Source organism: Bos indicus, chromosome 23 (assembly GCF_029378745.1).
Source record: "Bos indicus isolate NIAB-ARS_2022 breed Sahiwal x Tharparkar chromosome 23, NIAB-ARS_B.indTharparkar_mat_pri_1.0, whole genome shotgun sequence".
Taxonomy (NCBI): Eukaryota; Metazoa; Chordata; class Mammalia; order Artiodactyla; family Bovidae; genus Bos; species Bos indicus.
In genome coordinates, this window is record NC_091782.1 from 18172351 (window position 1) to 18185745 (window position 13395).

General features: G+C 51.4%; 1 protein-coding gene across 1 annotated transcript in view; it reads left to right on the forward strand.

Moving 5' to 3' along the window:
• The window catches only part of PTK7 (protein tyrosine kinase 7 (inactive)), a 64300-nt gene that overhangs the window by 1628 nt on the left and 49277 nt on the right, over window positions 1-13395 (forward strand). The window lies entirely within an intron of this gene.

Below are 13395 nucleotides of genomic sequence, written 5' to 3' on the forward strand. Positions count from 1 at the left end.
GCCCTGTGTTCCTTCTGCCGTGTGGGGTGGTCATGCTCATGGCAGAACCCACATCTGCTCCCAGAGGAAGTAGGGAAGTTTTTGCACAACCAGTATGGGAGGGGGGCTGCCCAGCCATATGGGCTGGCAGCCGGAGCTCACAGGCTTCCTAGGTCTTCCTAGGCTGTTGGGGTTTCAGTGTGTGGGGTGCCAGATAGGGCTGCCTCCACTGCTGAAGTTTCTAGAGTTCTGGGGGAGATTCTGGTGGAGACAGGGCTCACATTCAACGAAAGCTAAATTCCTTCCGTGAGAAGACAACCCTGATGTTAATCAATGTTAATCCGCTGACTGGTGTTTAACGGAGGGAAGGGTCCTGGTCGGGGGGCGGGGAGTTAGGGCAGGCTTCGGGCTGGGGACTGGAGGTCTGGAATCTCCTCTGGGGGTGGGGAGATGTCTTATGCTCAACAAAGGAACATTTTAATGAGAGCCTTAAATCAATTCCACCAAATGTGTCTTGGTGTGGAACCTGCCCGTGTGTTGTAAACAGTTTCTGCCGAGGCTGAGGCGCCTGCTGTCTGTCTTCTGGTGAAACCCAGGGGGCTTAACCTACCCCTGGACAGCATGACTTCAGGGGGCAACGATTTTTTTAAAAATAGATTACAGTAGGTTTTTCTATCTCATTGTTAAATTGTGTAATTAGCTGGAGAGGTAGTGAGACCCCACTGTTAATAAAGTAAGAGTAAGGGACCTAGGTTGGCTAGGTTTGTGGATTAGGCCATTTTGAAGTTTGGGTAATTATGCTGTAAAGGGCTGAGGAGCTTTCTGAACTTTGAGATCCCCATTGTGATAAATATGGTGGAGGAGGAGGAGGAAAGGGCTTGATGTTTGAAACCTGGGCTGCTTCTCCCCACCATCGGAATGGTCGGTTGCGGTCATTACCCATCCCTGTTCCCACCCTGGTCTCTGGGTTCTTTCCTCCAGGCTCTTGTTTCTTTGGAGAGATTGAGTTGTTCCGTCCTGAGATTATGCAGCCTGTAATTCAGGCCATTTATCAGTGACGGGCTTTTCTCAGATGTTGGGATGTATGGCGGGCGGGCACGGGTAATCTCTGCCCATCCTTGCCAAAGGATCTAGTCAGACTCCTGGCATTCAGAGCAGGGTTGAGTGGTGGAGAGGGCCCAGGCCGTGGGGATGAAGTGTTTGGCAGTACGGCAGCTCGGATCCTTTGACAGGCCCTGTGGCCCTGGCAGGCTTCTTGACCTCACAGTTTGCCTCCTCTCTGAAGGGACTTACTTCCTGGAGTTGTGCTGAGGATTAAATGTAATGAAGTATATAAAGGGCCCCTTTCTTGTGCTTCCCTCTCCTGTGGTGTGCTGCCAGCATACCTTTCCAGCTTTACAGTCACCCCCAACAATAAACATTTTCCACTTACTCTCCGTTTCAACCCAGCTAGTCTCTTTCCCATCCCCGAAAACACCCGGGGGTTCGCAGACCTTGCTCTCCTCTCTGGCCCATCTGGTATGTGCCCGTCCCCACCTCCACTTCCTCCCCGAAGCTGTCCCCCATCTCTCCTGCTAGAAGGTGAATGCTTGGAGAACCTCTGGACCTTTAAGCCGTCTTCCATATTTTTGCCCCCCCTTGGGTTTTTAACATACTGAAGGGATTTACTTACTGTAGAATTCATTACCGTATCTTATTTATAATAGACTCTTATCTAGGTTTATTAAAAAGTGAATGAAGCTTTTGGGTACAGGGCAGAGTGACCATTGGCAGAGGTAAGAAGCCCCATTTCCTGCTAGGCTGTGTGTTGGGGGGTGGTCTTTGTGCCTTTTCCCCGCTTTGGATTGGGGTTGCCTGCTCTACTGTGACCCAGCTAAGACACCTGACAGATCTTCCTCCCTATCCTGAGCTGTCTGTTCTTTGTGGCAGTTTTCTGAGTTTTGATGGCAGGATTTTTCTCCAGGAGTTCTGGGTTTGGGCATCCATCTCTACGTAGGAAACTGACCTGCCTTGGAAAGGCCACAGCTCAACCACTGTGAGCTTGGTGGGGGCTTGGGTTACCTATACCTTTGCCACTCGAAACAAGGTCCCCAGAGAAGTGGCATTAGCATTCTCTGTTTTAAAAAAAATTTATTTTATATTCACCGGGGCCAAGCTGTCAGTTGTGGCCACTCTTCGACTTTCATTGTGATGTGTGGGGCCTTTCCTTTGCAGCAAAGCCTTTCCTTTAGTTGCAGCACGTGGGATCTCGTTCCCTGCCCAGGGATGGAACCCGGGCCCCCTGCGTTGGGAGCATGGAGTCTTAGCCACTGGACCACAAGGAAGCCCTCAGTCTGCATTTTAACAAGCTCCCAGGTGACCACACCGAAGGTTCTAGGAGTCTACTCTCAGCGTCCCTCCTTGCATAGAGACTCAAGGGACAGAGCCTTCCTGTTGCAACAGTACAAAGCATGGGCCCCAGATCTTGCACGGTATTTAAAGACTGACCTTAAGTAACTTTTAGTTCATGTGAACACTCTCCAGCGTGGTATGTACACTTAAGAATGACCTCCCTTTGGGCTGAGTTTGAATTAGGTTTTCCCAGGACGTTTGTCCATTAAAGGTGTGACTCCAGAGGGTTTGCAACACTAAGTGTGAAGTTCAGTTCCTTGGGGAGCCTCAGTTTTTCCTAGAGGAGCATGTGTAACATTTTACAACAAGAGCCGGTGGAGAAATCGGATTTGTTCGTCAGGAGTTTGGTCTGTAGAGGACTTTTCAGGAACATGTTTGGTTCACAAAGGGAGGCAGTGTCTCTGCTAGGCTGTAACAGTCGTAGTTGTTAAAAGTTTTGGAGGATTTCATATTTTGGAGTGAGGCGGGTTTGGGTGCGTTGTGTGTGTGTTTAAGCCAGTGGCAGCTTCTGTGAAGGAGAGTGGCCAGTTCAGACTCTAACATTTGAGCCAAGAGCAGTGTGGGGCCAGGGCTTCAGTCTTTGGTGAGTCCCTGATGGAAGAAAGGGTCATTAAACCGGGTTGGGTATCCTTGGCCTGTGTCCCTGAGCCTCCCTCAGCTCTCCCTAACCTCAGTACATACCTCTCTGCTCTGTGGCCCTGGCGGAGCCACGTGGTGGGGCCGCGGGCGCAGGCGCTGGCCTCGCCCACAAGCTGCCGGTTTGTCTCTCTCCCTCCTTGAGTCCTGTGCCACTCCCTGCCCCCCAGCTGTCTGGTCCTTTGTCCCGAGGGTGTGGGGCTTCTGCCATGGTGGCTGGGGGCAGGTCCTGCCTTGGGCTTCTCTGAGTTCACAGCTCAATGCTCAGTCAGCCCTGCCGAGCCCCCTGGCACTTTGGTGGAGCTGGCTGGCGCAGGCGCTGCTCCAGCTAATCAGTGGTTTGAGGAAGCCCTCTGTAGTATGTCACTTTTTCCATCCTCTTTTCTTCTCGGAGTTCAGGCCATTTCCCTCCCAGTAATGCTACACTGTGGGGCAGCTGTGGGGCAGGGAGGAGGCCCTGTCCAAAGGGCTAACCTATGCGGGTGCCTTCTCCCCTCTTGCAGCTCGGTTTGGAGTCCCCGAGCTCTCGTGTCCCTGTGTGCATTAACTCCGAGTGAACGCACAGGTGAGTGGGACACAGTCTCCCAGGTCCCAGGTCTGCAACCTGCAGACTCCAGGTCTCCTGCCAGAAGCTTAGACCCTAATGCACCGGACATGCACCTGCTGGCTTAGGTGTGTAGGTAACTTATGATAACTGGGTCCTGAGTCATGGGGGTAGGGATTGGGAATCACATGTTAAGAAGATGGGCATTTGTGTGTGTTTCTCAAAAATGCAGTCCAGAGTCCATCGGGGAATATAGTGGGAGGGCAGGTAACCAGAGGTACTGCTTAAAATTTGAGTTGCCTGAGCCTTACTGCAGGTTTGCCCATCAGAATCGTTGTGGTGGGGGAGCCAGAACATGTAGTTTACTTTCTCATTTGTTAGATTACATTAAAAAAAAAAATCTTTTGGCCACACTGAGCAACATATGGGATCCTAATTCCCTGACTAGGGATCGAACCCATGCCCCCCTGCATTGGAAGCACAGGGTCTTAACCACTGGGCCTTCAGGGAACAGGGATGTCCCCTACATTGTGTTTTTTGAATGACCAGTCCAGTCACATAGCTCAAGTCTCAAAAGGAAATTGCATTTTAAAAGCTTTCCAGGAGATTCTTACCTAAACTCAAGTTTGAGAACCAGTGCATAGCCACAAGGAGAATTTGTCAGTCTAAAGTGGAGGTGGGGGGACTTCCCTGGTGGTGGTCCAGTGGCTATGACTCTGCACTCCCGATGCTGGGGGCCCTGGTTAGGGAACTAGATCCCACATGCTGCAACTAAGAGTTTGAATGCCACAACTAAAGATCCCGCAGCTAAGACCTGGCGCATCCAAATAAATAAATATTAAAAACAAGATAAAGTGGAGGTGTGGTGATAAAAAAGAGGTTGGTGTTAATGCTGAGGGACTTAGGATGGGCTCAATTCAGTTTCAGGGTATCTTCTATGGAGGTGTCTCAGGTTGGGTAGGAGGCAGGAAGGAGACAAGATGATGAAAATCAGATGAAGTATGAGAGACAACACTTGGTCAAGGGTGCAATAGATGGAAGAACGTTCCAGAGTGTTTAGGAAGGTGAGTTCACCACGCAGAAGCAAATGGGGGAGTGGGAGGGCTTCGGAGAGGAGAGAGGATTCACTTTGCTGGTATCTGTAGTCCGCTGTGACCAATCAGAATGATGGAAAGACATTGATTGGATCAGGCGTCTGAAAACGTGGGTGCTTCTCTGCTAATATCACACATGGTAAAGGGAGAGAAGTGACACCCGTGGCTCATTGCTGCCTGCCAGTGCGGGAGACATAAGAGACGCAGGTGCGATCCCTGGCTTGGAAAGATCCCCTGGAGGAGGAAATGGCAACCCATTGCAGTATTCTTGCCTGGAGAATCCCATGGACAGAGGAGCCTGGTGGGCTACAGCCCGTGGGGTCTCACAGAGTCAGAAACAACTGAGCGACTGAGCACAGCACACACATGACTGTGAGCTGGTTATTTAACCTTGCCAAGCTTTAGTTAACTCGTGTGCAAAATGCAAGTGATGCTGACGCCTGCCTTGCCCGCCTGGAAGTTAGGGGGTAGCGCTCCCAGCTGTGAAGGTGGTTGACTCAGGGAAGCAGCCCCTCTGGTCATCCCTGCTGTCTCTTCCCAGAGACGGTCCTAACCTTTTGTCTGCCTTTAAGGTGTCGGCCTTTCTTTCCAGTCCCTGTCTCTAGAGCGGCCTGCGAGGGCTCGACCTAGTCACTCTTAAATGACTCTTAAATGAGTCACTCTTAAATGAGAAATAGTTTTCTCATTCTCAAGCAGATTTTCTAAATGGGTCTCCATATTCCAGCGGCAGGTCAGAAATGTGGGCACAGCCCCTTTGTGTTTCCTGGTGGGAACTCTTCCTCCCCGTGTTCCAGTAGTGGATTCTCTCCAGGGTGGCCAGTGCTGGTCTACTTTAGACTACACCATCTCCCTTGGCCTGCTGAATTCCTTCCAGGGAGTAAACTGTGCTGCTTGTGGACGAGGCAGACTTTTATAATACCCAGGGGAGGGCTTTTATCATCGCAGGATGGTGTTGGGGTTTCCCCAGGCAGTTACTCTGTCTGACTTGTGGGAATGTCTGTGAGAACCGTGCGGGAGGTTCCTGAGGTGTGGTGTGGTCTCCCTGTGGGGGGAGGTTACGTTGGCCACAGTGGGCACAGCCTCTGCTCCTGGAGACACACTGGCTCTCTTTTGTCCCCTCCTTGGGTTGGTGGTGGTTTGAGGGGGCAGTGAAGAGAATGCTTGTCTGCTCTTGGGACTGCTGGGGTGTCCTAGCAGCTAGCTCATAAGGTGTCTTTGTGCAGATTAGAAATAGACGCCCTTCCTCCAGGTGACTGCAGCCCTGCACCAGGATGCAGGGCTTTGGCATGTGGAGCACAGGCAGTATTTCAGTATTAACGCCCTTGACTAGGCATTTGAGCAGTGCACAACCTGTAACGCTGTACATGACTGTCCCATTGAAGAAAAAGCCTCGCAGCAAGTCCTTCTTTGCTTCCCAGTTGGTGGGCCAAGATGATTTTGATGACCTCTATTCTAACAATATGTTTCAGATGAGCCCTTTTCATTGCTGTTCTCCCGCCTCCTGTGGTGGTGGGGTGGGGCACTGCTGCTCAGAACATACAATAGGAGAAGCCTGGGAGGCTGAGCCCGCAGTGGTGTGCCCACTCCACAGTATATGTTTGCGGTTGCTGAGGTCTCAGCCTGTTTCTGGGCTCCTTCCCCGCTGGAGGATTTTGCTGCCTTGCAGGCTTCTAGCCTGATGTGATAGTTGATGCAGAAGGCTGGCTGTCTTCGGGGAAGAAATGCTGCTGAGTTGATTTCTCGTTTCATGAAGGAGCTCCATGCTTACCTTTCTTTTCATGTCCTCTGTCCCAGGGGACCCTGGGGCCTCCCACAGCCGCAGGTAAAGTGTGTGGGCATTCCTGATTGAGAGGAATTCCTGCAGTAGAAGTGATATCACTTTATTTGCAAAGATGGACCCTAGGTCTTGCTGGGCTTTAGTTCTGGGTCCCTGGGGGTGTTCCCCCTTCCTAGGCTGAGACACTTGTTAGGAACACCAGGGTGGCACCCAGGAGGTGTGGACCCTGCCCCACATTTGCCTCAGATTGCTCGTGTGACCTTGGGCACATCCCACCTACCTCTCTGGCCTCAACTTGACAAGCCCTTGCTGGACCTTGCTGTGGTGACCTTTGAGGCCAGCACAGCCTTGCCATCTACCACTCCTTGGGCTTCTGCCACACAGTGTAGAATTGTCCTCCTCGCCTTTGGTGTTGGGAGAGTGCTTTCATCCGAGGGTTGCGTTTTATTCAGGAGTGTCTAGTGCGTGGGCACCGATGCGTCTAGACTCGATCGACTGGAATTAGGGTGTAATTGCCTGGGTGCCAAAGGGAATGAGAGGTTTGGGGAGAGAGTTCGTATGAGAAAAAAAAAAAGTGAGAGTTCTTAATCTGAGTATGGGAAGGCAGCAGTCCTTACCTGGTTGTCTCAGTATTTGAGGGACAAGTGTCCGGGTGGGGGGCTGCTTTTCTTTTGCACAGAAGGGGAGGGCTACTGGAGGGAGGCTTGGAGCTGGGAAGAGGGTTGGGGTGTGCTTTGGGAGCGCCCCCTTGTGTGATAACCAACGGCTGTACCCAGTTCTGCAGTTTACAGAATGCTTTCACCCACACTGACAGTCCATCCTATCAAGAAGGCTCAGAGCCAGGATGAGGGCGATTGGGTTTTTGTTTGTTTCTCAAAGAGTGGAGGTGGGAGGCATTTGACAAGTAAAGAAACTGAGGCACAAAATGTGATCCCCTCAGGACTTCAGAGCTGATAAGTAATAGAGCTGTTCCCAGGCTCTCATATGTCCTTGTGTGAACCTCATCACTGGAAGCTATGAAATGCTGCACATGTGCCTTGAAACCAGGTAAATGTTGGGGAGTGGATTTTGCAGCCAGGATAACTCTCTGGGTGGGTTTAGAGGCAGTCCCGATAGAATCAGAGGGAGTGTGTCAATAACGGAAACCTAGTTCTGGGTACCTGGGGGTGTTCCCCCCTCCTAGGCGGAGACACTTGTTAGGAACACCAGGGTGGCACCTGCCCCACATTTGCCTCAGATTGCTCGTGTGACCTTGGGCACATCCCACTTACCTCTCTGGCCTCAACTTGAGAAGCCCTTACCGAACAGTGAGAGTTGTTGGGCCACAGCATTCAGGATTGCTGGTCTCCACCCCCAACTCCCGCCCCCTTTTGGATTACAAAACAGCCAGGTTAAAGTGTTCTTTTTTAAAAAAAAATTATTTAGTTTTGGCTGCGCTAGGTCTTTGTTGCTGCATGCAGGTTTTCTCCAGTTACAGAGATCCGGGACTACTCTCTAGTTTCAGTGCACAGGCTTCTCATCGCAATGACTTCTCTCGTGGTGGAGCCTGAGCTCCGGGGAGCGCAGGCTTCAATAGTTGCAGTGTGTGGGCTCGGTAGTTGTGGCTCTAGGACTCCAGAGCACAGGCTCAGTACTCATGGTGCATGGGCTTAGTTGCCCCATGGCTTGTGGGATTTTCCTGGACCAGGGATTGAACCTGTGTCCCCGGCATTGCAAGGCGGATTCTTAACCACTGGACCACCAGGGAAGCCCCAGGTTAAAGTTTTCAGTGGCCCATTCAGAGATTTGTAGACGCCTTAAAGTTTTTAGAGTCATGATCAGACTGTATGTATTCTGGAAGTCCAGAATGGTGTGCCTGCATCCCCAGGATTCGAGCTTTTCTCATGAACCCAGGAGTCCTAAGTCGCTTCCCCCTGGTGCTTCTGGAAGGTCACGGGCAGTTACAGGCCCTGGCTTGCAGCTGTGCTGCCACATTCCAGACTGGTATGCCTGCTGAGAGCTGCACACTGGGTTATGCTGCGGTGGAGACCATGTAGGTGGTAACAATCATCTCTGCTCTGAGTTTACCGCCTCTAATGTCTTTTATATGGAAAGATGTGCCTGTGCCCTGCACGTGGTAGGGAAATGATGGATGTAGATTTCCCTTCCGTTTCTGACTTTGGAGGCAAGTCTTTGAATTCTTGAGGGCTTTCAGAAGAGGTTGGACAGTGACCTCTGACACTCTGGGAAACGTAAGTCCTTTGGAGCCAGGTGTATCTTGCTGACCGTGCTTGGCCATCTTGCTGAGTTTGTTCTTCTGCTTCTGAAGTCCTTAACTTACGTGCTATCATGGAGGGTGCAAAGGACACTTCGGTGTTCTGATTCTGGTACAGCTCATCTATTTAAAAAAAGCAAAAACCCACAAGGCTGAGCCGTCTCCTGGCTGGGAGAAGAAAGAGTCTCCTTCAAGCCGGCGGTTCCATAGAGAGGTGATGAGCCTGGATGGCATTTGTGATCCCAAGTTCACTTCCAGCCCCCTGAATAACAAAACACATCACGGACAAAGAAAACGGTTGTCTTACGGTCTTGGGGGTCGGCGGTGGGGTGTGGGGGGCGGTCAGGAAATGCTGTTGGTCTTGGAGCTCCAGCTACAAAGAGCAAAATCATTCTATCTGGTTAATTTAGCGGATTAAACCAATTGTTAAAGTGACCAATTTAAAAAATGCCCAACTTGCCGGCAGCTTTGCCTTCTGCAATCCGGGCTCCTCCTCCACCCTTGGGTTCAGGCTGGTGCAGGAGGAGCTTGGGGAGGAGGGGGAATGCTGTGCCCTGGAACAGCCCTGGGGGACTGGAGGAGGATCTCTTGTCTTCTCTTTACCGCCACCCGCTTTCTGAAAACTCCTTAAAACAAAAGGCTTTTATTTAGTAAACATGCACACCGCACCCAGCCCCCAGTGTAGTGTCCTGAGTGGCTTGGTGTCCTGGATGGGGAGTTCGCCCCTGTATTTCTGTGTGAGAGGCTGGGGTGCTTCTCAGCCTCCATACACTTTACCTTTGTTTCGAGGGCCTTTTGAAGATGGGCTCCGAGGTCCTGCTGAGCCAGCTTGCTCTGTCTCCTTCGATCCTCCACTTGAGCCTCCCCCTGAGACTCACTTTCCCATCGCGCCTCCCCTGCCACCCCCACCCCACCCCACCCCCCAATCTGCCAGCGGCGACCCAGAAAGGCGGCAGGAGAGCCTGGGCCGGGCTGGGCCCAGGCTAGGATGGCACCTCCCTCCGTCCCCTTCCCACCCGGCCGGGATCAAAGCTGCCTCCTCGGGGAGCGGGGAAATGCCTCTCCCAATAGCCCCACCAGTGAGTAAACAGCCAGGGCCTCTTGCAGCTTTTGAAGCGCGGGGCTTCGGGCTGGGAGGAATGCAGAACATTTCATTTTAGGAGTGGACTTAGGTTTCCAGCGCTCTGGGTATTTGCAAATTTGAAACAAATGCCCTCATTTAGCAGCAGGCAGGCTGGGCAGTAAACGGGGGTTGTTGAAGGGCGTTTATGACGGTCACAGGTATTTGTGGGAAGAAGGACCCCAGCAGGTTTGGGAGAGCACAGAGGGTTTATGGTTAGGTGGGTTGTCCAGAGGCCCCAACCAGGTCTCTGGTGGAGGGTTGTTGTTAGGTGGGCTTCACCATAAAAAGCATTGCTGCCTCCTGCCCCCCAGGAAGTATCTCCTTCTGGCAGACAAAGGGGCTGGGGATAGTGTTTATCCCCCAGGGCTGATGCGCAGGGCCTTGCCCCTCTCACTTGGCTGCCAAAGTATCAGATTTCCAATGAACCTCTCCTTCTCCTACTCCCAGAGCTTGAAAGGCTCATTAAATGTGCTTTATGTATAACAAGTTGGCTGAGGGCTCCCCCGCCGCCGCCCCCCCTCCATTTCCAGCCAGTTTTGTGAGGAAGGAGCTAGGGAAACCTGTTTTCCTTTTGTTGTTTCTGGAAGTAGGATCTGCGAAGATGCAATTGCAAAAAACCCTGATTTTAGGAGTCAGCCAAGCAAGTGTTGTTTGCCCTTGATGGGCAACTTGACCAAGGCTGGTCTCTCTGAAGCCTGGCTGTCTCCCCCTTGCCCGCCCCTGGCATGCCCGAACTCCCAGGGAAATTCAGAAATGTGTTCAGGCATTGAGTTCTGGCTTCGTAGCTTGCTCCCTGAGAGACCTTAGAGAGTTCATGTCACCTCTCTGAGCCCTCAGGTTCTTCTTTTGGAAGATGGGGATGGTAATACTGATACCATTCGAGTTCTCATGAGAGTTAAGTGAGATCGTACTGAACTTCATGATCTTTGAGTTCTCCCCAGTTTTGCTTCTTTCAGATTGAGTGGTAACATAATTATTATGTAATGTTCCCTTTTGGCGGAACATATATAATGGTGCGTCTCAAAATCAGTGACATCTTTGAAGTTCAGTGTATGGGAAGGACTTTGTCCCATAGTAGATACTTGATAAAAGGTAGTTAGAATGGGATAGGGGTGATTTAGTTATAGACCTGCTTTTGCTTCCTGTCTATTAGTAACTTTAAATAGAAAATGTTTTCTTTTTAGCCTGGCGCATAAATAACTAAGACTGCTTAAGGCAGAAGGCTTCATGCTAGGTAATGTAGAAGGGAGTGGTTGGGGGACTTCTAAATCCTTTGAAAAGCAAGAGATCCAGAAGAGGAGGTAGCCATCCCTAAGAGGACAAACAGTCTATTGTGGAAAGAAAATACCTCTCTGATGGTTGAGTCTCCATTTACTTATTTAGCCGCATGACACGGCAAACAGAGAGCCCAGTTCCCCAACCAGGGATCAAGCCCAGCCCCAGGGAAGTGAAAGCACCGAGTCGCAACCCCTGGACCACCAGATAATTTCCTTAGAGTCTCCATTGAAAAAGGCTGAATTGGGAATTCCCTAGCTGTCCAGTGGCTGGGACTCTGCACTCTCACAGCTAGAGCCTGGGTTCGATCCCTGGTCAGAGAACTAAGATCCCACAAGTTGAGTGGTCCCCCCCCCCCCAAAAAAAAAGGCATGAAAATGCTGAGCTATTCCTGGGTGGAGACTCACCCCAGGAATGGATTGTCTGGTAGGCAAACTAAGAACGAGAAGAGGGTAATGAACAAGCCAAGGACATGGAGAAGCACCAGAGAGGGGGGACCCAGTAAATCCCAGGTGCTCAAAGAATGGGGAGGGCTTCACTGGTGGTTCAGATGGTAAAGAATCCGCCTGCAACGTGGGAGACCCAGGTTCAGTCTCTGGGTGGGGAAGATCCCCTGGAGGAGGGCACGGCAACCCCTGTCCAGTATTCTGGCCTGGAGAATCCTCATGGACAGAAGAGCCTGGTGGGCCACAGTCCATAGGGATGCACAGGGTCAGACACGACTGAGCCACTAGCACAGAGGATGGGGACCTGAGTGGGACAGGCGAGGGACCCACAGCGGGTGGTAGCGTGGGCTTCCCCGCCCAGCAGCACAGCTGCACTGCGATCGAAGCTTTGTGGAGACAGCTGGCGCTCATCATTCTGCTTTGTGCTACCCAATCATGGCGGGAGGGGGAGCGTGTGCCATTCCTGCTCAGGACACAAGTGGCCTGAGGCTGGGGAGTTCTTTCTTTGCTGGATTCTGGTTCATCTGATGGTGGGATGGATTGGCTATCGAGTTGGGGTTTGGATGGCACAGGAAAAGAGCAAGATAGGTCCCTTTTGTATGTGTTAGTGGATGTCTAGAGCAAAGCTTTTTCTCTTTTTTCTTTTTTTTTTTTTAATAGATTGCTGCTTAGATACGTGTTTTAGGCACTCCACCTTATAGGGGTTTCAGAACGTGTTCTTTCTGTGTGGTCGCCCAGAAATTTAACCCTTGGTGGGTGTGCCCAGTTGGGAAAGGGGCTGATTAAAGGCTTGCCTGCAAGAGGAGAACTCAAAAAGTTCCCGGGTCTAGGGACCCAGCCTCTCCATGAAGTGAGGGCTCTTCTTCTTTCGGAAATGTTATTTATTTATCGGCTGTGCTGGGTCTTAGTTGCTGCGAGCGGGGGCTACTCACTGCCGTGGCTTCTCTTGTGGAGCACGGGAGCTAGGCACGTGGGCTTCAGTAGTTGTGGTGCACGGGCTTAGTTGCTCCACGGCCTGTGGGATCTTCCCAGACTAGGGATCCAGTCCCCTGCATTGGCAGGCAGATTCTTAACCACTGGACCACCTGGGAAGTCTGTTTGGGGAATTATTCAAGGCACAGATGATGTGCCTTGAATAATCAAAAGGGCATTGAGGTTAAGACAATTCCAGTGCTCTTTCAGGGCATTTTTGATGATAAAAAAACATTTTTATAAAACTCTGAAACTCAACATGAGTTTTCTTCTGGGGAGGCAGTGGTTCTTTTCAAACCAGGTCAACAGATTCTTTGAAGCCCTTTTTGCGTCTGAGTCACCCAGACCAATACCTGCAGGTATTGTCCTGAGTGTAACCAGTTGTCCAGTTTGAGAAGCCTCGAGAGGAGTTGCGTGGACCTCCATGGGGCTCCTGCCAGCTGCTGGCCTTGGGGGTGATGGCTGTGGCAGCTGAATTAACAGCTGCCTGTTCTGGGCCAGGCCACTGCCTCAGCCATGGAGAGAGGTGTTGATCAGGCTGACAGGGCAGCAAATACCCCTGAGCCCCAGGTTGGAAGTAAATTAGTTAAACGTTGCTCTTAGGCTCTGGACAAATTGCTTTCAGTTTTTGCTGCCAAAAGAGAACTCTGAAAACAGGGTGTAAATTGGGTTATTTACACTGTCTCTGTTTTTGTTGCTTCCATGCAGTCCGTGGAGGAGGGCGCCGGTCCAAGGGAGCTTTTCAGGTTCTTCTGGTACCTGGCATCAGGTGAAAAGGGGGTGGGCGTGTGTGGGGGGTGGTGGTGAAGTGCCCTTGAATGCAGGAAGTGTGGTGACCGGACAGGCCTTTGAGGTGCCTGGGACCAGCCCCTTTCGTTAGATCAAAGAAATACCTTTTGTTTTT